The 24,737-nt window shown below is 38.8% G+C and overlaps 1 protein-coding gene across 2 annotated transcripts in view; it reads right to left on the reverse strand.

The window, feature by feature from the left end:
- The window catches only part of for (cGMP-dependent protein kinase for), a 690,301-nt gene that overhangs the window by 645,228 nt on the left and 20,336 nt on the right, over positions 1–24,737 (reverse strand). Inside the window, exons 2-3 of one of the 2 annotated variants that reach the window (XM_065234649.1) lie at positions 14,535–15,000; positions 2,365–2,893 (exon numbers count right to left, since the gene is read on the reverse strand). The gene's annotated coding sequence lies outside the window, so the exon portion shown is untranslated. The remainder of the gene's footprint in view (positions 1–2,364; positions 2,894–14,534; positions 15,001–24,737) is intronic. The other variant, XM_065234657.1, reaches the window with a different exon arrangement.

Genomic DNA, 24,737 nt, shown 5'->3' on the forward strand with positions numbered 1-24,737 from the left:
TATGTAACATTTCCTTCTTTGGACATGTTTTGGAACCAATTGCATAAAACTTTGATTTCGTTAGGTTTCGTAGGAGGAAAAACACGACCGCTTTAATTTGGTATTAAGTGTTTACATTTTGAAGTCCAAAGAGAAGCAACAAAATTTGGAACTAGAGTAAGAAGTACCATTTGAAAAATCTGCAGTGTTTTGAGTTGAATGTGCATCGTTCCATTCGCAAGAACTTTGCAAGCAGAACGATAAATGAAATCGAGCGCTGCAATATCCAAGATTTCAACACTCCCTATGTTCGTCAATTGCCGTCAATTGAAAATTTCTTCAAAAATCCCAACACAACGAACTGCTCCAATTACTTTGTAACACAAAACGTGGTAAGGTTGATCCTTATTGATCGAAAAGGCAAAGGAGAATCTACACAAAATGATGAAAAACTTGTTTTCAACCACTATGGTTAAGGGTGGGACTCCCAGCTAGCTGTAATAAAGTTAAGCACTATGTACTAGCGAAAATTATCGTTAATATGCATTAACTGGATATTTCGTGATGTAATCATAAGTTGACACACTAAAAGCACAGTTAACATTATTTCAACGTACCACAGACATAATAATAATTTTACACCAATTCAACGTAATCAGCAAATCTTCGAATTGTTTGCATTAAATTACATTCAATTAACACAAATTCACTGTAAATATGCAATATCACTGAATAACAACGCTCTTGATTGGCTTCTGACCGACTTGAAAATACTAGTTAAAAAATCCTTTGAAAAGCATTCTGTCGAGCCGAAGAAAGAATGCCCACACGTCAAACTCCGTCAAGCATTTAAACGGAGGAACAAAAGAGACGACAAATTATCTCACCTGTTTACATCTCATTACGCATTACCGTGACTATTGACAATTCGCCTCTTCGGTCACTCTGGTCACTCTGTAATGCTTCACTCCTATGGTAAAATCTCTTAAGCAAACATCAGTCTGTGCGTGAAACTTGGTGAACATTTCCTTACCCTTTCACTCATATGAAAATCCCATATGATTCTGTCAATCTTTGCGTGAAGGAACGGCGGCTTGCTGGAGGAATGAAGAGATAAGACAAAGTCCGCTAGATTTCATGCACAGATTGTCAGATGCTTATGGGATTTTACCAGGAGTAAAGAGTTGCAGAATCGCCGTCAACGTCAATGCTTACTTTCGTAATGGCCAATGCTGCAAACGTAAGCAATTACTTTTTGCGTGAATTTCTCGAAAATGAAAACACACTGAAGAAAACCAACACCATGAGAAAGAGACCTGCTGTCCGATAAAATTAGTGGCTTACATGGATTGACATTGACCTACGAGACTTTAACGAAAGAAGCCATTATTTATGTTTTCGACATTGGTCCTTATGAACGCTCAGTGCCGGTATCACGAAAATTTTATTTTGACAGATCGATTTCCAACTATGCCAGTTATAACACTGAGCCAAATCAAAAAAGGGGTCAGTTTTGAGACAGCTTTTTGCATGAAGTTCCACATGTGTTATATGATGAAATGAAACTGTCAGACCTTTCGAAAATCTAAGAACACTTACAACGAAGATCAACCATCATTCTCGATCACAATTGCTTCTGCTTCGGTCATGCATCAAGCGTCTCCATGGTATATAAATGTGAAATTAAGCATAATTTCAGTGAAATTATCTCTGATGTGTCCTTGAAAATAATCTATTCAATAATTTTCGTCCATTCATAATCACTTTTCGAATTTTAGCTTCACAGAAATGAATGTTTCTACCCATACACCAGTCAGGTTTATCCATCAATGAGAAAACTCTTCATTCTCTAAATCCAATTTGATATTGATCAGCGTTATCAAACAACTGGCATCTTGCAGGAAAATACGATTATAATACCGTCCGATAATTACCAACAAATGGCACAATATATTCACATCCGATTAAGTCTCATCTCCACACACACACGCGAGCACACGTCACTAATGCAATCTGTTCGCCAGCTTCGTGTAAACATTCAAATCTTCCCACTTGCATTAATGCAAATGTAAGTTTGCCACGCGCCAGCTTTTGCCATCGCTACAATTAACACAAAACCCACAATACCCGCATTGCACCGATCGCACTAAAAATGCAAATTTACGCTCCCAGTGCCCCTGTCATCCTCGAAAATTTCAGCAAATTGCAAAACATTCTTCACTTCCACCCACCCTTGTTTCACCGTTCTATAGCATGTGCAAATCTCTAGGTCCCACAGCCCCGAAACTACAATGGTCACGCCCGGAACACCTCCCTGGCGATGCGAGGATTATCGGAACACTTGAACGATCCCATTGAAGTAAAATACAGTAAGAAACTACGTACCGCTTCCCGAAAGCCAACACTCCTCGGCGTGTAACTTGTAGGAGCGTGAAAAACGCACTGAAATCGGTGGGCTGTTTTTAACAATATTTTATTGGTGCCCGATTCCGAATGCGCTATTCGACGACACTCGATCCCGGTCTCTGAGCTGTTTCTGTTGTTGAGTTGTTCAGCACTCAATCAAATTGAGAACTTATTGTAGTGTTGTGCTGTGTTGCGGTAGGCTGTCTGACAAATTTTGCACACTACCAAACCCAGATACGGGGGTTTGTTCGGTGCCGGTTTGTTTTGGGCCGATGATAATGAATGCGGGTTTGGGTGGTACTGTTTGGTGTTTCGCCGGTTTCTCTGCAGCCGTTGGGTTTGAATTGATTAGCACCACGTTGTTGCGATCGTCACCATTTCACATGGACACTATTCTTCGGTGGTTGCTTTTCTTCGTTTGTTGTACGATTCTTTGTTATCAAGCTGTTAATTTATTCTGTATATTTATTATGAATTTATATGCACACCGATTTACTTTTCACTATCACTGCTTGGAATGTATTGGTAAGATCGCCGTGGTTCAGTTTGTGCTACTAGTTAGCACATTATCAGTATATGATTCCAGTGCTGCCAAATTTGAGGGTTTTTGCAATCGGAAAGTTTAAGGTGAATCCTTGTAGAGTCAAAAAATGGCTGAGCCGCATTATCGCTTCACGTTTTGTAGAGAAAAAATGTCAAAAGAGACTAAAAGAACATTTTTTTGGATCCTATACGAAACCCACATATCTGTGAATGGCCGAAACCTATGGTTCTATCAAAACCGTTTCTTTTCCTTTTCCCCTTCTTACAAAGTACCATGGTCCAAACGATTTTGAATATTTTAGAAATCGTTCAACTGGTTCCGTATACATATATGGCTCGAACGTGTTCCGGTGAATACGGTTCTCAGGACTAGATGTGATCTGAATCGTCATGCGACCTCTCAAATCACATGAAAATTCGAATTCAAGATTAATGGTAGTCATGTTAAGTGTCAAAGAACACATTACCAGGAAGTGGCCAGTTTCTGACTACATCAAAAATCCAATTTGACAGTTTTTCCAATGTTGACTTAAAAACACGCAAAAAATGATAAATACAGGTCATAGAGCAATAACTGATCGTGCTGCTATGTCAAAATGTGCATGAAGCATTAAAGTTTTGAAAAAATCGGCGAACTTTGGCAAATTTTAGACTGCATACTCAAAAATTATTCTGTCAACAATTTCTTTAAATAAATTTGTGGGTTTCCTACAGCACAAAGCACAACTACAGAAAAGTTCTACAACTTATAATAAAATTTTGCAAACTTCAGGAATATTGAGCTCACTTTTGGAATAATTCTGCGAATTTTGAATGAAATTCTAAGCCCTTCAGGAAAACTCTGAGAAATTAAGATAAATTCATAGATCTACATGAAACTTCAATGAACTTCAAAAAACTTCAGGAATGCTCACCAGCTCAGGGAAATTCAGGAATATTGCAAAAACTTCTGAAAATTTTAATAAACAGAAAATTTTGAGAAATTCAGAACTCGAATAAAATACTGCGAGTTTCAGGAAAATTTTGAAAGTTTCAGGAAATATCTGGTTAGTCTGTGAACTATTTAATAATTCAAATGAATTAACCCTTTGCCTGTGTTTAGGTTCATTATGACACCAGGCAATTTTTGATTATTCATCAAAATATTTTTCTCTCTGACATATTTGCATGCTAAAGTATTCTTGATATGCTTGCTTCTTGGTTGAGACATATTTAGAATTTTATGTAATACCCGTTTGGAAGGATTCTCGCAATGAACTTAAAATAATTCTAGGCGTACAAACAAAGGGTTAAAGAAAGTCTGCGAGTTTCATGAAAATTTGCGAAGCTATGCGAAGTCCGCGAATTTCTGCGAAATTCTGTGAACCTCAAAAGTATTCTGCTGATTTTAGTGAAGTGAACTTCTGGAATGTTTTGAAAAGATCAGAAAAATTTCAAGACTCCAGGAAAGTTTTGCACATTTTTGAAAAGATCTTCAAACTTCACAAAAATCTGCATATTTCAGGAAAAATCTGGAAACTTCAGAAAAGTCTGTGAATTTCGAGTAAGTCTACGAACTTTAGGAATAAATATTTCACTAAGTTCAAGAAAGTCTGTGAATTTCATAAAAATTCTGCCAAGTTCAGTAAATATGACATACTTAATGAAAACCTGAGGGCTTGGAAAACACCCGAGGACTTCAGGGAGTCCTATCGCAACAAACATTGAATGTTGAATAAGCGCTTATTCAGGCAAAAACAAGCTTCTTCAGTTAAAAAATTGCTTTTTCAGCTGTTGATCAACTCAAATTATTTGTTGGGATGCCCGTATGTTGGTTTTTTTTTTAATAAATTCTGATCATTGTAGTATGATGAGTGTTTTCCGTCGATCTTGTTTTCCGTGCTAAGCAACAATGCTACCGACGCCAGGAAGGCAGATCCCACACCTACCTATCGACCCATCAACTCATGAACCGGGGACCAACGGCTTTATGTACGGCGTGATCAGATATGTTATGCCTTAGAACATCCCAGGGTTCAAGAGACATCTATGATAATCTGTAAGTTTGTGAAATAAGGTTTGATCATTCTTACATCATGAGTGAATATATGAGAGATGCTATTTGGATTCCTGGACAGTTGAAGATCTTCGGAATAAAGCATGAACTTGACAAAGTATCCTAAAATAAACTTCGAGAAAATTCTTCCCAAAAATCTAGAAAAGTTCTATCCCCAACTTGAGGTAAGTTTTTCCAGAACTGAAGAGAAGTTCTTCGCAGAATTTTAGAAAAGTTTTTCACAGAACTCACGGAAAATCTTTCTAAGAACTTCAGGGATGTTCTTCCCAAAACTTCAGGAAAGCTTTTCCCAAATCTTCAAAGAAGGTTTTCCTAGAACTTCAGAAAAGTCCTTTTCAAAGCTAATTAACAGTTCTTCCCAGAAGTATAGGGAAATGTTATCTATAACTTCAAAGATGTTCTTCCCAAAACTTGAGAGGAGTTTTATCCAGAACTCGAGAGAATTCCTACCCAGAACTTCAAAAAAGTTCTTCTCATAACTTAAAAAAAAATCCAGAGCTCCTGGGAAGTGCTTCCCTGAACATCACACAGATAAAAATTCTGAATTTTACTTGTGATGTAAACATTCATTCACGTAAACTTGCATTTCATTTCATGCAACCGAGCAACTTGTAAACAATGTTTTTTACAAAGATGGGCTTTTGTATACAATATTTACTACATTGCATGAAATGTCTCAGAACTTTAAATGATTTATAATGTAAACTTATATGATATGTGACGCTCCATTTATGTGCATCATATTGAACAGAAATTAACACTACTTTTTCGAACTGTGCAGTAAAGTTCGTCCAAAAACTTCAGGTAAGTTTTTCCATGAACCTTAGGGATGTTCTTTCCAAGAACTTTGGTGAAGTTTATTTTCCAGAACAAAAAAAAATCCCATATATTCAGGGATGTTCTTCACAAAACTTTAGAGAAGTTCTACTCAGACCTATAGGGAAGTTCTATTTAGAACTTCAGTAAAGTTTTTCTCAGAACTTCAGAAAAGTTATTCTAAGAACTCCAGTAATATCTTCCTACAACTCAAGGAACTAGTTCCCACAATTCCAGGGAGGTTCTTCTCAGAGCTTGAGTAAAATCTTCCCATAACTTGACGAAATTATTGCTCAAAACTTCACGAAAACTTTTCCCAGAACTTAAGTACTTTAGGAAAGTTCTTCCCAGAACCTCAGAAAAACCCTTCCTAGAAGTTCAAGGAACTAGTTCCCACAATTTCAGCGAGGTTTTTCAAAGAACTTGAGAAGAAGTTCTTCCCAAAACTTTAAAGAAAATCTTCAGAGAACTTTGAGGAAGTTCTTCGTAGAATGATAGGAACTTGAGGGAAGTTCTTCTCAAAACTTGAAGGAAGCACTTCTCAGACCTTCAGAAACCCAAGCCGCACAAAGATGTCTGCCGCACCCGTTTTGAACACAGTGTTTTGCTAGAAAAACTTCTTCGCAGAAGTCCATAAAAGTTCCTCACAAAACATCAGAAAAATTCTTCCAAGAACTTCAAGGATGTTCTTCCCAGAACTTGAGGGAAGCCCATCCAAGAACATTAGGGGACTTCACCCCAGAACTTGATGGAAGTTCGTCTCAGAACTCCAGAGAACTTCTTCCCATAATTTCAGGGATGAAGTTTTCTTCATTGAAGCAACAAGGACTTAAAAAGTGTTACCAGAATTTCAACAGAGTTCCCACAAATTCTGACAACTTCGATGGAGTTCCCAGAACCTCAACGGGCCCGTCAAAACTTCTTCGCTAAATACAGAGCTTTTCAAAACTCGAATAAATTCCTCAAAATTTACAAAACTTCAGCAATGTTTTAACTTTTTGAAAATTCTACTAACTCTCTGTGACAAGTAAGTGAACTTCGTGGAATTCTTTAAACTTTAAGGAAGTCACCGAACTTTTTTTATTTTAGATTCAGGAAAGTCTACGAATATCAGCAAAGTTTAGGATTACTGCATTGATTCTTCTGAAAAATGTCCGTATGTGGCAATATCAAAGAATGCGTGACCCTGCCATGAAAGTTATCTGGCGAGATTTACAAAAACAATTTAAAAATCGATTATCTGCCCTGAGGAACAAAATTTAAAAAAATTATGTGTCGAAATCAGTCCCGACGTAAAAACCCTTTTGGAAACTCAAAAGGCTATTCCAGCGCTTAAGGGGAAGCTCACTGCTCCGAAAAAATAATTACATTTTGATTTTTCTAAAAATATTGGAAAAAGATATCAAAATTCTAAGAAAATCACATATTTTTTAATTTTTCAAGTCATTATGGCATAAAGTTGGACTCAAAAAACCACAAAACATCGACTTTTCGGTTTTGCTGAGAGTCCAATTTTTTTTTTTCATGATGAGATAGAAAAAAATTTGTACGTGTAATTTTTGACAAAAATCTAAGGAACAAACTGATTTGCTTTGATTTTTGATATTTTTTCCCAATATTTTTAAAGAAATAAAAATGTACCGAAAATATTTTTTTATTTTCGGGCCGGTAAGCTTCCCTTTAAGGGGATGTTTTGTGGTTTTTTGAGTCCAACTTTATGCCATAATGACTTATAAAAAATGTTTTTGCACGTGAATTTTCTTTGAAAAATTAAAATATATGTGATTTTCTTAGAATTTTGATATCTTTTTCCAATATTTTTAGAAAAATCAAAATGTAATTATTTTTTTCGGAGCAGTGAGCTTCCCCTTAAAGAAGGTGGTAAAGCTGTGTTTATAAATGCGGAAAAATATCATAAACTTGATAAGCAGTTTGGGAGTGCCTATAATTTCGGTTTGAGTCTTGCTAGTCCTGTTTAAAATCAGGTTGCTCGGGAGTATCTGATAATTTCTGATGATTCCTGGCATTTGATTTCGACGAAGTAAGAACTATAAGTGAATTTTTTTTAATATGAAAGTTCTAGGCAATCATGGAATTTTCTGTATTAACATCAAAAAACACCCAGTGAGTACCATGTTAGAATTATTTAAAAGCTTTTTCTACAGGTTCTGAATGCCCTGGGGGAAGAAACCAATTCGGAACATGCTGGTACCATATCAATATGGCTGTCAAGCTTAAAGATTTTGCAAGGCAATGCCAAAAGTAGCTTTTTCAAGTAAACAGCATGCCCCGGTTTCCGTGGAGCATGTTCTGGATGACAAGAACTATATCAAAATGGGTGTCAAACTTCAAGTTCAAACCATTGCCAATGGTAGAATTCCCCCCCGCTTGTCCCAGTACTCAAGAGCAGTTTCTGCGTACACCGTGGCCAATTTCTTCGTCCAGAACCTACTCCAAGGAAACCCCCAAGCAACAATTTTTGTTTTATTTAAGTTTTATACCAGATGATATAACCAAATTATAAAACCATCACTGACGACCACATTGCTTTAACAATCTCCTGAGAACCGCAATACAGCCATGTCATGGCCAATTGGCCCAGTTTTAATGCAGTCATTAAAACTTGATATGCGAACTACTTTAGGAGCATAGGATTTATGTCAGTTTTATCACACTCTAGACGTGATTGTTAAAAATGAAAACAAGTTTTAATAGCCTTCTAATGACTACCATAAAACTATATTACAACCGCATAAATCGCTCCTGAAGAAGTTGATAAAACATGATACGCAAAATTTTTTGACAACTTTGAAGGTTTTAAGTTGGGGTTTTTGGGTGATAGTTAATATTGAGAAATATTTTATTGTGGTTTTATTCTTTCGATGTTTGATGTGAAATCATGATCCTTGTCAGTTGGTAATAATGGCTGATATTATTGTACATTGAAAATAAGACGACTTTATTATAATTTTAAACCAATCTGTATATGCTTCACAGCATGCCGTGCAATATTTATGGTGATTATTATACCAAATAGGAGCATAAATTTAGTGCGCCATATGAATACTAAAATATAGGGATATTTTTAATTTGTCTGCATTAGCACCATGCATTAAAGAGTCATTCAAAGATTATCTATTTAGTACAAAACTGTTACTACTGTTGAGCAATAACCAGTCACATATTATTTAATTATACATAGATGTATGAAAGTGTTTTATTGCCTATCAATTAAAGCGTAATTATTCATACTGTGTGAAATTTGTTCATACGGCGACATTTTTTTTCGTTATAACTTGCTACTCCTTAAAAATACCTCAATATAACATATTCTCCTAGATTGGAATTCTATAGCATAACATAAACCTAATGGTTGCATCTTAGCATTTCGTAGTCCAAATTGAGAGCGTTAAGTTATATTTAAGCTATATAACTAGCTTGCTGGTTTTATTCGGTACAGCGAATCAAAACAAAACAGAAACCATGACCACCTGTCAAAAAGTCAACATTCCAAGCGATCCTCCTATTTTCGCTTGTAATCAAGATGTAAGAAATGCTTATTGGATCCACTAAAAGCTTTTTCAATACAAGGTTTAAAGCCGTGATGTCAATACTGGCCATCTCCAACCGGATTTAGTGAAACTGTCGGCGTTGCTTTAAGAAGGGTTCGTGGATCTTTCGGAAGTGTATCGGAAAGCCGCTTGTTCAATATTTTTAAGAGCTCCTTCACCGCACTGTGCCTTATGTAGGGATCGTATAACTGTAGTTCCTCCAGGAGTTTCATATTGTCATATCGTCTCATTTCATCGTGTTCAGAAGCACTGAAGGGGTTTTCATTTCATATATCTGAATAGATTTGTTTTTTATAATGATAAAAAATTTCAGAGTATTTTTTGTTGTAGCAGTATATTTCTTATCTGTAAATCTTAGGCCTCTGATAAAGATGATAGTTGTAATGAAGCTTTAATGAAGGTCTAAGACTGCTTCAAGTTTTATATCGGTCATAAAAAGTGTACCATAAAACATAATTGTATGTTTTGTTTTGGTTTTATTCTTCAGTTATAAGTAGTGATGCAGATCCACCTTACAGCTACCGTTAAAACTATGAAGTCTGAGTTTTAATTTAGTAGTCATAAAACAGTTTTATAGACGACTTGACGGCCTGATTTTATGACAAGCACACAAAACCGTAATACAACCACAGGCTGGAAGGGATGCTATGATAAAACAATGATAAAATAAGAATAAATCTTCCAAGCATTTAGATTGTTACTTGGGCGGGGCAAACTGCTATAAATTTTCCGTCAAATAGATTCAACCCTCCCTTAGCTCAGTCTGTAAAGGCACAGCTACAAACAAGACCATGCTGGACGTGGCTGGGTTAGACTCCCGGTCCAGTCTAGGAATTTTTAGGGTTAGAAAAATTATCAACTTCCCTGGGCATAAAGTATGATTGTTGAGAGCACGCAATAACCTTTTTTTGCGATATTTGCGATAATCAATAAGCTTGAAATGTCAATAAGAAGAAGAAGAAGACATCCGGTTACACCCATATTGTTTTTTTTTTCTTCGAAAAGGTAATGCTATTTGAATGTTGACAAAAATTTGCCTGTCCCGATCATGTTGTCTATCCCATTGAGGCATTAGAACAAATGTGCATCAAAACAATTAATAATTTCCAGCAAAAATCGTTACAATCTTCAACTGCAACGATCAATAGCCTTTATAACTAAAAAGATTTGATTAATACAAGTTGTTAGTTATTGTTACATCCTTCATCATTCCGCTCAATAGGTTCAGCTTAATAGGCATGCTTATTCGAAAAATAACATCGTTACAATTAGTTACTCCAAATGGGATATAATGGGCAGGCCAAATTATAGTGTTAAGGGTGTCCCACATCAAATTGCCTCACGAAAAAAAAACGGTGTAGAAAATTACCGATTGGGTATTTTCTTTTGAAAATTTGGGTAGAAATAGTTTTGAGTGTATAGTTTACACTATATTTTTATCACTGTCAGTTTTTCGAAGGTTGGAAAAATTGCATCACCCGAAAAGTAACGTCGCGAATTGATTTTGCGCAAGCACCTGGAAAATCCTCAACTCTCTCATTGGGACATCGGAAAACAACTCGGAATCGTGCAGTCAACGGTGAGTCGTGTGATTAAACGTTTCTACGAAACTCTGAGCATCGAACGGAAGGAATGGATGTTCTATTACTGATCAGGATCACAAGCGTGTCGTGAAAGTGTTTAAGCGGAATCCCAATGAGTCCAGTCAGGGATGTGGCCAAAAAGTTGAATCTGTCCAAGTCTTTCGTTCAGAGAGCCTAGGACCGGGAGGGAATGCATACGTACAAAATGCAGAAGACTCCAAATCGTGACGAACGGCAAAATACGGTGGGAAAGACACAGTCCTGGAAACTGTACACCCAGATGCTGACGAATCCACATTGTCTCATCATGGATGATGAGACTTACGTCAATACGGACTTCCGGAAGCTTCCGGGGCTACTGTTCTTCACCGCCTAGCACAAGTTGATGTTCCGGAGGAAGTAAGGAAGCAGAAACTGTCAAAGTTTGCCACGAAATATATGATTTGGCACACGATCAGCGCAGTGCGCCGCTCGTGTCTACCGGGACTGTAAACGGGGAGATCTACCTCAAGGAGTGTCTACAGAAGCGTCTGCTTCCTCTGTTGAAGCAACACGAGGGCCCTGAAATCTGCTGGCCGGAACTAGCTTCGTGCCACTATTTAAATATTGTCCTGGAGTGGTACGAAGCCAACGGGGTCACTTTCGTACCCAAGGTCATGAACTGGGGGGGGGGGGGGAACCGCAACTAAGGCACATCGAAAAATACTGTTATGAAGCAGGCACTACGGAAGCATTCCAAGGAAGTCAAATCTGAGGAAGACGTGAAGAAAAAGTGGGTTTCCGAACTGAGCGTACGGTTATGGTATTGAAGTTTAATTAAATAGATATGCAAAAAGCTTACTTTATGAAGAATTTCAAGCTACAATATAGAAAAAAAAACACATAGAACTTTTTAACTAGTCAAGTTGTACATCGGACATGTTACATTGGACGATTTTTCTCAATGACCTAATCAATGAGTGTTACATTGGACGTTTTGTTCTACATGATACTAGATTCCCTTTCACAGATTTCAGAGTAGAGTACGTAACTTTAGATTGGCTCCACTTTTAGAAAATGAGCAACAATCAAGTTAGGCAGTCCAAATGACCGAAGTAACAATCATGTGCCCATCATTTCAAACTGTACGTTGGACAATTTTTGACCTTTAATCTCAAATAAATGAAAGTAAATTTGGATGGGTGTTTTTGTATCACATACAATGATAGAAGAGCAATAGTTTGCATCGCTTGTTTACATTTGTTACTTACGACATTTTGAAAAGTGACGTGAGAAATTATTATGCGCATTTTGCCCCTCAGCGTTTTGAAAACAGGTTTTTGTACAGGGTGTGGAAAAATTATCCGTGTTTTTTTTTTCTCTCAGTGTATAGCTCGAATTTGACAGATGCTGAAATGAGCACACCTCTGCCAATTGAGACCTTGATACATAATAAAAAAAACGCTTGTAGTTTCGTTTGAATCGGTTCATGTGTATTGCCGTCATGAAGTCCAGTTTACTACAAAGTGCGGTAATTAAGCTTTATACACAAGGAATTCATCCAATTTGCAAAAACATTGCAAATGCCTTCGCAAACAGTTCGGGATGCTATAAAACGGTACCATGAACTAGAAAATTCGGAGGACCGTTCAGCTAGAGGCAGAAATCGAAGTGCGAGAACCACTCAGAACCGGAACATACTTCGTCTTAGGTTTAATCAAGATTCTAGACGGTCTATCCGAAAAATGGCGGAATCATTGAAAATCGACCCAAAGTCAGTACGAACTATTCCACACAAGGATTTAGGATTGCATTCTTACCAATTTTCGAAGAACCATTACCTAAATGACAGGATGAAAAGGAATCGGTACCAAAAATCCAAGATTTTATTGAAGGATTTCGGCAATGGACGGCATCGCACGATTTTATTCCCTGATGAGAAGATGTTCACTGTTGAACAATACCACAACCACCATAACGATCGCCAGATACTGCCAAAAGGTTCTTCTAACCGTACGAATGTTGCCAGATCACATCATCCAGCTTCGATGATGGTTTGGGCGGGAATTACGCCTTCCGTTAAAACTCCCTTAATATTTATTGGAAAGGGCGTCAAAATCAACCAAATAGTCTATCAGAAGCTGCTTACGGACACAGTTGCACCTTGAGCCGGTACGCATTTCGGTAACAACGATTGGACATTTCAACAGGATTGGGCACCATGGCATGGAACGAAAAATACGCTGGAACTATGTAGCAAACTTTTTCCTAGATATTTGACAAAGTATGTATGGCCTTCAAACTCTCCTGATTTAAATCCAATGAACTATTCCGTCTAGTCTATTCTTGAGTGCAGAGCCTGTACTAAGTCACACATATCTTTAGATCATCTGAAAGCAAGTTTAACAAAAGTCTGGGATGCAATATCTGTGGAGGAACTAACGTCCATCGTCGACAATTTCCCTAAGAGGTTGAAGGCGTGTGTACTAGTCAAAGGAGTACATTTTGAGAAATTGTTGTGAATATCATAAACTATGTTGTTGTACCTACATTTTCCATAAATATGTTGTAATCCAATACACCAGCAATAAAGCTACGACTAAATCATTATACACGGATAATGATTCCTCGCCCTGTAGGAATCATTAAATTTCACCAATTTAAACAAGAATTTATAAATTTTAGCTAAGCATATCGATTTTAATCTCTAGTCAAGAGCCTAATCCAACATATAGATAGTATTGCACATAAATAACGATTCACTTTATGACTTGAACAGGGATCTTCCTTAGCATGTCAATTTTGACCCATCTCCCTTATAAGGTTGGTAAGGTAACCTTACTGAAGTAGCAAGATAACCAAAGTAAACGGACTGTTAATTCAATATCAAATATGCAACGACATAAAAAATGTAAACCTCCCTATTGCAATGTTATCCGATTCTAACCCATCAGTTTGGAAGCACTGGCAATTAATATATCTTTATTTACAAAACAATCAACAGCTGATAGGTGATGCGCTAGTTTACACAAACCAACGCGCTTCTCCACACCATGTCAAGATCAGCCGCCACAGTGTTGGTTAACTCACCACCGTCCGGGGCAGGTTTTCACCAACACACGATCTCTGTACTGCTCTGCTACCGAAAACTCACCACCCATACGAGTTCCAAGTTGCTACAACCACTTGCGATGTTTCGTCGCTCGATCGGAAAACGGAACAAAAGATGTATCACGCAACAACAATCCCGTATCACTCTGCCTAGCAGAAGCGACCAGAGAGAATAATGAATGAACCACTTGTCACGGCGACGGCACGGTTGGCTACAAACATCTCGCACGCTCGAAATTGGCACTTGATCAAGCGAAACAAGTTTGCTGTGGTCGCTTCCTTCCTCTGTTGGGGTTGTCGTATATTTATATGTAGGTAGCTTATATCTGCATTACTTGTTACTTGTTGTATTTAAGTGCTAGGCATGCAACGACGATACGGACGGTGGCGATTGCCGTAGTGGCGCTAGCTGCCCCCAAGGCAAATGGTGGCCAATGACACTTGACGGCTGATCTTACAGATGTTTTTTTTTGTTTTTTGAACACTTACGTTGAACTTTTTTCTCTCTTATTCTTTGGATTCTGATTGACAGTCGAATTATCTCGCACTCAAATTGCTTCACACAAAATATCTTCACCAATTCTTCACGGAAAACAGAACACACTTTTGGACTAGACTGATTTTTACACTTTGCTGTTATGACACCTTGTCGTTGGTTAGAATTTCTCGTAAACACGCTGTCACTATTTTAAGAGCAAATCTGTATTTGATAGGTTGTAACCGTTTCCAGCGAAATTCACAATTTTTATAAAAATTCACACGCGATGATTCCACTTAACCAAAATTGATGACGATTTGGTTCACTGAATCGTTTCTTGAGATAAGCGGTAGCTTCGACACTTGCGGACACAACTGGCGGTAGCGCTGACTGGGATGATGATACTGATAAAGTTGACGAAGACGACAACGACGACGGCGATGGCAGCTAGCGGCTCTTCTTCAACTCTCTGTGATTCTGCGAATAAAAAAGGAAAATACGAGATATATTTTTAGAAACCGGCTGAAAGGAATCGTCATCATGATCAACATCGATGGCGCACTTCTTGAGGGCTGTTCATAAACCACGTAGACACAGGTTTATGTAATTTTCCAAAAATGTGTATGGACGATTTTCTACGCAGGGGGGGGGGAGAGGTGTCTAACACCTGTCAAAAACTGCCTACGTAGTCTATGAACAGCCCCGCATATCATACAAAATATAGATCAGAGTAGCGATCAAGAAAAATAAAATGAAGAAGATGTAGGAGAGGGAATTGTTGGTCTATTTGTAAAATTCGTTGATGTACGAGAGGAGACGGACACAGCGAAGATCACAGTGCTGAATAACACTGGGGGAGTGATCTTGAGGACGATAGAAGAAGATGATGATGATGGTGTTAAGTGGATGACAGAAATAAAGTTCCATGTCAAGCCATAATCATGTGGCTCAGTGATTTAATGCGTCCACTTCATGATGTGCGATATGGTTTCGGACTGGTTGTCTCGCAGAAGGTAGGCGATATGATTAAGCTGTATAGTTTGTTTGTTTGTTTTGCACAATGTTGGCGTGGTGGTTTGACTACGCAAACAGAAATAGATCTGGTATAGAACACATTATGAAACAACGTTTAAAGGAGCGATCTGGGATCATTCCCAATGACAGGCCTTTTTTGTATTCCAAGCGTTTTCCATTTGGAACACCTTCATAGGAGATGAAAAGCTTGCTTCCGTTTGCAACGAACTTTTCACTCATTATGGAATTGAACCTGAGCTCATGGTAGCAGCTGCCATAGAAGATAAAAAAATTATACTATCGAGGTGCAGATTTAAAAAGCTATGACAAAAACATAACCGAACCGAAGAAAAAGTATATAGCAATGATTACTTTACTAGCCCGTTTAAACTTCCTTCGAAAAGTATTAATGATATTCCTTCGTCATCCTCATCTGCTAAACGTGATAGAAAGTTACTGGCATGCGAAGACAGCAGCGAAGTTGTAAAAAGACGGAAGACATCGGATTTAAGGGGATATTCCCAATCTTTTGCCTATTTTGGCCTGTTTTTCAATTATTTTCTTTCAAGGAAAATGAATAGTAATGCGCCTAACTCTTTGGGATTCTTGTTTATTGAACATTAAAGTTTACAAATAAATTTTTTTCGACATAAAAAAAGACATTATTGACGTCACAAAATGGCGGCAAACAGACCCCTGTTCGCCGCAAACGCCTGGACGGGCGAAGACTTTTCTATGGAACGGCTTCATCTGAAACAAATTTCGTGATGAAATCAATAATCTGCATAAGATTCTCTGGAGCTTCTCCCGTTGGCAGCAAAAAATCTAGCAAATTAACAAAATGGCGGCCATATGAAAAAACAGGCGATTTTTAGCCCGCTTTTTTGCAGCTTTAAGGTCTTCAAACAATGTTAAATTTTTGGCTGAAAGTGGGAGAAGCTCCAAAGAATTTAATAAGGAACAAAATGCGCAAAGATTCAAGTCAATATCTCTTATAGTTTCTGAGAAAAATCTTCGCCCGATAAAAAAATGTGGTTTCGAGAAAAACGCGTTTAAAGTTTTGACTTTAGTTAAAACCATTTGGGGGTTCTTACCATTAGTCAGCTATGCCTGGACACCGAATTCGCTGATCGGAAAACGGCTTGGGGGATGAAAGTATATAGTCTAAAGTACAAAAAAACGTGAAAAAAAAAAATTTGATTTTTTGAAAAAAAGATCGGGAATACCCCCTTAAGGAACAAATATCCAACGGCTGAGTTAGCATATACTACTCAAATGAAACTAAGAGAGGAGGGTAAACACCATTCTGCGACTATTGTGCATGATATTACATGAAGAAGTCCATCATTAAATAAATAATAATAAAGACTTAAAGAGGTAGATATTTTCTATTAATATTGCGTTTAATCAACTAATATAAATATATTTTAAAGCTACTGAATCGATCATACCGGGAAGATATATATATAATCGTCAGATCCATACATTTCTAGTTTAAGAGATGTTAGCGACAAGCGATAGATGGATTTGGTTGAGAATGCTAGAAATATGCTGGATCTACAATCAATTCACCAGCTGGAAGACACTGATTTGGAGTCAAACGAAAATAGTGATTTCAATTTAACAAGGCTGATATTAAAATAATTAATTCAACGGGAAATTCTTTATCAGGATAGTGAAAATAAATGAAATATAATAATAATCAATAGATTAAAACATATAAATTACATAACTTTATCTGGGGCCTGTGGCTAAAACGGGATACCGATGACTACTAGATGAAATGATAGTATTTTCACTATAGTTTCATCATATTGAGGAGCCGCCTGCCACTTTTTGCCTATTTCAAGTTTGTTGATGCTTGTAATTAGGCTATTTTTGAGCTGATATTGCCTATAACATTTTCTGTTTTGCAGATAGAACCTGTCTTCAGTAAAGTTGTGTATTTATAGTCATTATAGTACATTAGTACATTATAGTCATCTAAAACAAAAAATTTCGGAAATATTTACAAAAAAAATATTTTTGAGGCCCTTCTATGAAAAAACTCAAAATCACATATTTCGGAAATATTTACAAAAAATTGATTTTTGATGCCCTTCATAAAAAAACACAAAATGAAAACACAAATCTAAAAATTTAGATTGGCACACCTGTGGTGAAGTTCCGAACTAAAACTTAACTTCAGTCAATGAGTCTTGTCATTAATAAAAACTCTTCTGAAGACACTTTATTGAAAAAAAAACCACTGTGAAAGGTGCTAATGAAAAAAGTTCATGGATTTGACCTTTTACACCACGGTGCACTGTAAACTGCAGCCAGGGGTCAGGATTCGAAATACAGAATTTTCAAATTCTGAAATTTGAATTTGTGCTATGTTATGAAGCCTCCCTTGCCACAAAGCAAGTCCATGCTGGAGGTGGCTGGGTTCGATTCCCGGTCCAGTCTAAGAATTTTTCGGGTTGGAAAATTTCTCGACTACCCTGGGCATAGAGTAGATCGTCCGAAGAGCTTCAGGGAAGTTATATTTCCTTAAAGAGTACTGCAGGTCCATAGATTCCTGGAAAATGTCTAGAACAGTGCTGCCATGATAAATTTAGAGCTGGTTAATCATTATTTGTTTAGATGTGTGCGTTTCGCCAGCCACAAATTCATGTGCCTCCTTAAATACATGTACACACAATTTAGTTCGCTCTAAATGACATTGTGATATGGGAAGAACTTGTCTGCAATTTACTCACAATAAATCTTAAAAATACTATCAGGGAAGAGCACCATTCGTAAAATGGCACCAATTCCTTATGTTAGCAATCGAGAGATGTCAAATACTTTCACCAATTAGAGTTGACACAGACCCTTGCCTTGATAAGCCAAACCTCTAATCACTGATCTACCCCACCATGCTTGTTTCACTGTCTTCGTTCACAAATAAGAATTGGGAACCGATAATAACGAAACTCTTCGCAACATTACAGAGGATTAGGCAATAAACGTCTTTAATTCCAATGAGAACGTTAATCTCTAACATATACCAGTAGACAAAAACGGGACTGATATTTGTTACCGTCAGATATTAAAAGTAAGGCAAAGGCTACAGAGTTCCTGCAATTTTCCAGTTGTTCATAGAACAGCCCTTAAGATTCCAGAAGTTCCCCGTAGTCCTTGGAACTACACTGAAGTTTACGAAATTACCTTAAAAATCTCTAAACAGTAGTTGTCTTTCCTTAAATTCTCTTGTCAAAGCTCCCACCGTTATCCTGGAGTTAATAGATCTGCCTTGAAGTTCTTTAAAAACTTTCAAAACTAAGGCTTGTACTCGAAAAAATGCACCATTTTTATCCGTGTGTAGCTTTTTTATCCGTGGGTAAAAATTGATGAAAATCTGAGTATAACTAGTTTGGAGTGAATTGTTTACATGTGCAAAATTTCATAACAATCGGTTAAGTGGTTATTGAGATGTCATCGAAACAAGAAGAAAATCGCCGGAGAATTTTGCGCGCCGTCATGGAAAATCCGACTGCGACCATGAGATGGATCGGAAGACAACTGGGAATCACCCATACAACTGTGTCTCGGGTGGTAAAATTGTTTAAGGAGTCCCAGGCGACCGAGCGGCGGGTTGAAAGTGGAAGAAAATCGAAGATAGCTGACCCTGTGAAGGCCCGGAAGGTGTTGGATTATTTCAAGCGTAATCCGAACCTTTCGATTCGCGACACGGCTCTGAAGGCAACGTGTTCCGCCTAGTTCGTTCAGCAAACCATGAAACGAGCTGGGCTTCGTGTATTCAAGGTCCGGAAGGCACCGAACCGGCGTGATCAACAAAACACGGCGGCCAAATCCCGCGCAAGGAAGCTGTATCGAGAGTGGTTAACGAAACCGATGTGTGTGGTTATGGATGACGAAACCTACATCAAGGCAGACGCAAAGCAGATACCGGGGCTGAAGTTCTACGTTTCCAAATCACGGTTTGATGTTCCGGAAGGCATAAGGAAGAAGAAAGTGGACAAATTCGCCAAAAAATACTTGCTCTGGCACGATGTCAATCATACAAGGTCTGGAACAACAGGCAGCTTGCTGGTGTTCAGAAGCAAAAATGTTGAGCAAGCGAATGACGATGTCACGGCAGCACAACATGCCATATTGCGAATAGCAGACGTGTCGTCACAGAAAACAGCTGTCTCGTGTAAAAAGATAAACATTGTGATGAAAAACGAACACCACTAAACATTTCCACATTTCACTAATACCAATAAGCCGGTTAGGTCAGACCTTGTATAATTGACATCGGCTCTGGCAGGCCATATGCCAATGCGGTAAACTGAGTAAACCGTACATCACAATTGGTACCATCAACAGCAAAATTTACCGCACCGAGTCTGTTGCCCTTCCTACGGTCCCACGGAGGCGAGACATTATTTTGGCCGGACCTGGTATCATGCCATTACGCGCGATCGACGTTGGATTGGTACAGAGACAATAACGTTCTTTTATACCAAAAACCGCCAACCCCCTAAATTCACCAGATATTCGACTGGTAGAAAGATTTTGGGCCATAATGAAGGCCAAAGTTCGAAAATCGTCCAAGGTGCTTAAGAACGAGCTGGAGTTGAAGAAAGAATGGATGAAAGTGACCAAAAAGGTCGGCTCCACCATTGCACAAAATGTAATGAGGGGTCTTAAGGGAAAGGTGCGGGCTTTCAGCGATGGAAAGGAAATTGAATAAAGTAATTATGCCGAAACATAATCCATATGTATTAGTTCAATCCCTGAAAGTTTCAAGAAAATCCGACTTAAAATAAATTTTTGGCGAACACTTTTGTCTTGTGCATTTTTTTCGAGTACAGGCCTTCCTTTCCTTAAAATCTTCGTACTTCCCAGAAATTTGCTGGACTTCCCTAAAGTTCGTTGAAGAGTCAACGAAGTAGCCACAAAAGTGTCGATAAGGTACGCATCTGGATGGCTAACCAGCCAGTAATGACCCTGAGTGCCAAATCTGGGAAACTCAACCCCACAGGAAGATGGTTCAACATCCCAGGAGCAAGCGCCAGTAACACAACACCGGACTACAAGCGAACCACCAAGCCCCAGTAGAGCACCGGCAAGTAGTGCAAACATACCACTCGTTCAGCCCAGCGTCTCATCAGATCAATCGCCAGGTAACATCATGGATTTGATTTCACCCATTTCCTCGAGCAAGCAGGCTCCAGCAGCGAGTATCGCGGTATCATTTCCAACGAGCCAATCGACTTCAATCAGTTGGTCAACAGGTGGTTCCCCGAGTAGCACGCTTTCATTACAATAAGTTACAGCAACTTGTTTATGACTGAAATAAGTCGTATATAAGTTTCTACAAATGATTAGTGACAAGCGTGCTACTAGGGTCAAAACTGCTAAGAAGTCTATCCATCAGCATCGATATGATTCCTGAGGAGTAGGGTTGTAGTAGGGTTGAGGCTTATGGGAACCTAGGTAAGAGTGTGCAAAATTTACCTCTTTCATACTCACATCCCAATCCAGGGACACAAATAAACTCAACTAGCTCCTGGTATGTACCTAAGACCTATACAAGCATAGGGCAGGCAGTCTCAAATCAGTTTAGGAGTGGAAACAATTACATTTCTGTCACCTCAGCTCCCCATCCCAACATCCCAGTGCTGAGTGTGTCGAGCTATCAGGGCCCAATATTCTCGTTCCCAATAGCGGGTTCCTCAGCTCCTCCTTTATCAATCGCGTCGAATACGCAACATACTATAAGTCATTCGATACTTCAAGATCGGAGACACGCGAGACCTGTTCATGCTACTAGTGTTCCGGAGTGGTCTACTGTAACAAAAAACTGTGGTGTTTCTTATTCGGTACCAGTGGATTCCGGTATGAGTTCAGGTAGACCAGCAGTGTACCTTCCTCCCATGGCGGGCAACAGTTTCAACGACGTTCCTGTTCCAGAGATTAACTTCAGAGTGGCACCTCAATACAGTTCATCACAAATTCCTGCATCGTTCGGTTCGGTACCAGTCCATCATTATCCTGTGGAAAATCAAGCAGCCAACCAACCAACCGCTCAGCAACTCGCAGCCCGGCACGTCGTTCCTAAAGATCTTCCATACTTCTCGGGAAACCCTTCGGAATGGCCGCTATTCTCGAGCAGTTACCAAACGTCATCATGAATCTGTGGGTACAGTGGAGCAGAGAACCATATGCGCCTTCAGCGCTGCCTAAAAGGTGAGGCTTGGAAAGCTGTCAACTGTTTCCTGCTCCATCCGTCTAATGTTCCGAAAATAATCCGTACCTTGAGCATCTTATACGGACGACCAGAACCCGAGCAAAGTCGGATATCAAAATACTATCAAAATGATATCTAATTTTGTTTTTGAAATCATGTTGACAACATATATTGATATGCTATTTTTTTTTAATTTCGGTTGAATTCATATTTTGATATTGTTTTGACATTTCTAAAAATATTATTTAAAACAAAATTTGATATTTTATAAAAAAAAACGCATGCACACTTATCACTGAAATCTACATTTATTTTTATTTTTTCTTCTTACGAGTCAATCAGGTTTCTTTATGAACATCACAAAGACAATTATGATTCTTACAGTGTTGTTTTACAACATTTATTGATATTAATCTGCCTGTGAATTGAATTTACAAATCGATATATATTTGATTGCGTTCAGTTCGTCTGTAATACTTATACTTATACATTGTCGAAAATTGCAATTTAACTTTCGTAGACTTAGTCGGTTTCTTAGCTCATATTTAAATATGTTGTCATAAATTTTATTAATTATCAGTTCTCTCCCAATAACACAAATATCGTCATTGTCTGTTAAAATATGTTCGATGCGAAATATGGCCAGAAGGTACAACGCCAACTTTCAAACGGTGCGGAATATCCTTGCTAGGGAAGGATTCAAGTCGTACAAAGCCAGTAAACATCCGAACCGGCACATGAAGCAGAATTCCGTGGTCAAACAGCGTGCAAGGCTCGAGTACGACCGTGTTTTGACGAAACACAAGGGCTGCACTTTGATCGATGACGAAACATACTTCAAACTCGATTTCAAGCAGCTTCCCGGTCAGATGTTTTACATCGCGACTGGGCGTGGGGATGTGCAAGGAAGGTTCGTGTTTGCCGACAAGTTCGCGAAGAAGGCCATGATTGGGCAAGCGATTTGCAGTTGTGGCCTGAAAACGGAACCAATGGAGATCGCTACAGTTGCTGACGAGATTACGACTTCAATCTACCGGCAATTTCTTGGCGATCCTTTTACGGTGGATTCCTGTATCTGGACCACGACCGTTCTACATTTCACTCTGGAGCTGTAAGCCTTTTGGATCATTACAGTATCACCACGCTGAAGCAAATCAACCAAGTGGTTAATGAGAACAATCGTAGCTTAGACCTTTGCTTCGTCACCGCTCAGGATACTGCTCCGCATTTGTCTATGGCTGTTTCTCCGTTGATAAAGACTGTTCCACACCATCCTCCTTTAGCTATTGCACTTGAAGGCAACCAAATTCCTGAGGTCATTCCAACACCTCCCCCCCCCCCCTAGAGGTCTCCTACGATTTCCGAAATGCTGACCACGACAGTATCGGGGAACTTCTTTCGAATTTGGACTGGCACAGGATACTCGTCCCTGCCGATGTCAATGCAGCTGTCCAAACGCACGTGCCGAAAAAAGTTCCTAAACAAGATAATCATCATCCTTGGCAAACAAGTGAACTCCGTATGTTAAAGCCTTCCAAAAGAACCGCGCTAAAAAAATACACCAAGTACCACACCCTACAACTCAAGGACCATTATGCGAGGATCAATCATGCGTATCAACGAACCAGTCGCCAATAGTATCGGTGTTATCAACGAGATGTACAACGGAAGCTTTGATCTCACCCGAAATTTTTTTTGAATTATGTGAATGAGCAACGAAAGGAGTCTGGCCTTCCATCGACTATGGTACTGAACGGCGAAGAAGCTTCATCCCCTCAGGACATTTTCCGTTTGTTTTCAACCAAGTTTGCGAGTGTGTTCTCGAATGAGAACCTACCTGACGAGCACGTTTCTCTACACAGCAAAAAAATAATTTTGATATCACATCAAAGTGGATGCACTACAATCATGTCGAAAATTTCATGTAATTTTTATGACCACATAAATAAACAAATGCAGTAAAAGCAGCGTAATGCCAGTTCATGCATTGTATTAATGATAATTTTGTCCTTTTTGGCAAGTAATATTACACCATATTTTCGACATGATTGTAGTGCATCCACTTTGACATGATATCAAAATTATTTTTTTGCTGTGTAGCAGCCAGTAATGTTCAAATGTCTGGTCAATCTTTGGCAGCTATCAACTAGGGCGGCTTCACAACTGAAGTCTGCATTTAAGCCTGGACCTGAAGGAGTGCCCTCCGTCTTTCTCAAGCAACATATCGATAGCTTGGTGGCTCCTCTCTGCCTTCTGTTCGAAATGTCCCTCTCCAGTGGGATGTTTTCTTCCTGCTGGAAATCAGCTGAGATGTTTCCAGTGCATAGAAAGGGATGCAAAAGAAACATCGACAGCTATCGTGGCATCACATCGTTGTGTGCCATATCTAAACTGTTCGAGTTGGTCGTTATGGAACCATTAGTCTCTCACTTCAAGCAGTAAATGAGCGAAGACCAGCATGGTTTCATGGCAGGGCCGTCGACTACTTCAAACCTTCTGTGGCTCACTTCGTACATTACGGAGAGTTTGACAGATATATGCAAACAGATGTCATCTACACTGACCTATCAGCCGGCTTCGACAAGTTGAACCATCCTATAGCGATCGCAAAAGTGGATAGGCTCGGTATAAACGGCAGTCTCCTACGATGGTTCGCATCCTATCTATCTGATCGTTAGTGGGAAGTTGCAATCGACGACTGCCGATCTCCTTCGTTCCCTGCTACTTCGGGTATTCCGCAAGGTAGCCACCTCGGCCCGTAGATATTTATTGTGTATTTCAACAACGTCAATTTCGTCCTCGACGGTCCACGACTGTCGTTCGCAGACGACATGAAATCTATCTCCGAATCCGATCCATCGCTGACTGCCACCTTCTTCAACTCCAACACAACGCTTTTGCTAATTGGTGCCAACTGTACCGCATGGTTGTAAATCCATCAAAATGTTCAGTAATCACGTTCTCACGGAAGAAACAT

Source organism: Ochlerotatus camptorhynchus, unplaced genomic scaffold, assembly GCF_037179485.1.
Source record: "Ochlerotatus camptorhynchus isolate MF236.1 unplaced genomic scaffold, CSIRO-AGI_Acam_v1.1 ptg000038l, whole genome shotgun sequence".
In the NCBI taxonomy this organism is placed as follows: Eukaryota; Metazoa; Arthropoda; class Insecta; order Diptera; family Culicidae; genus Ochlerotatus; species Ochlerotatus camptorhynchus.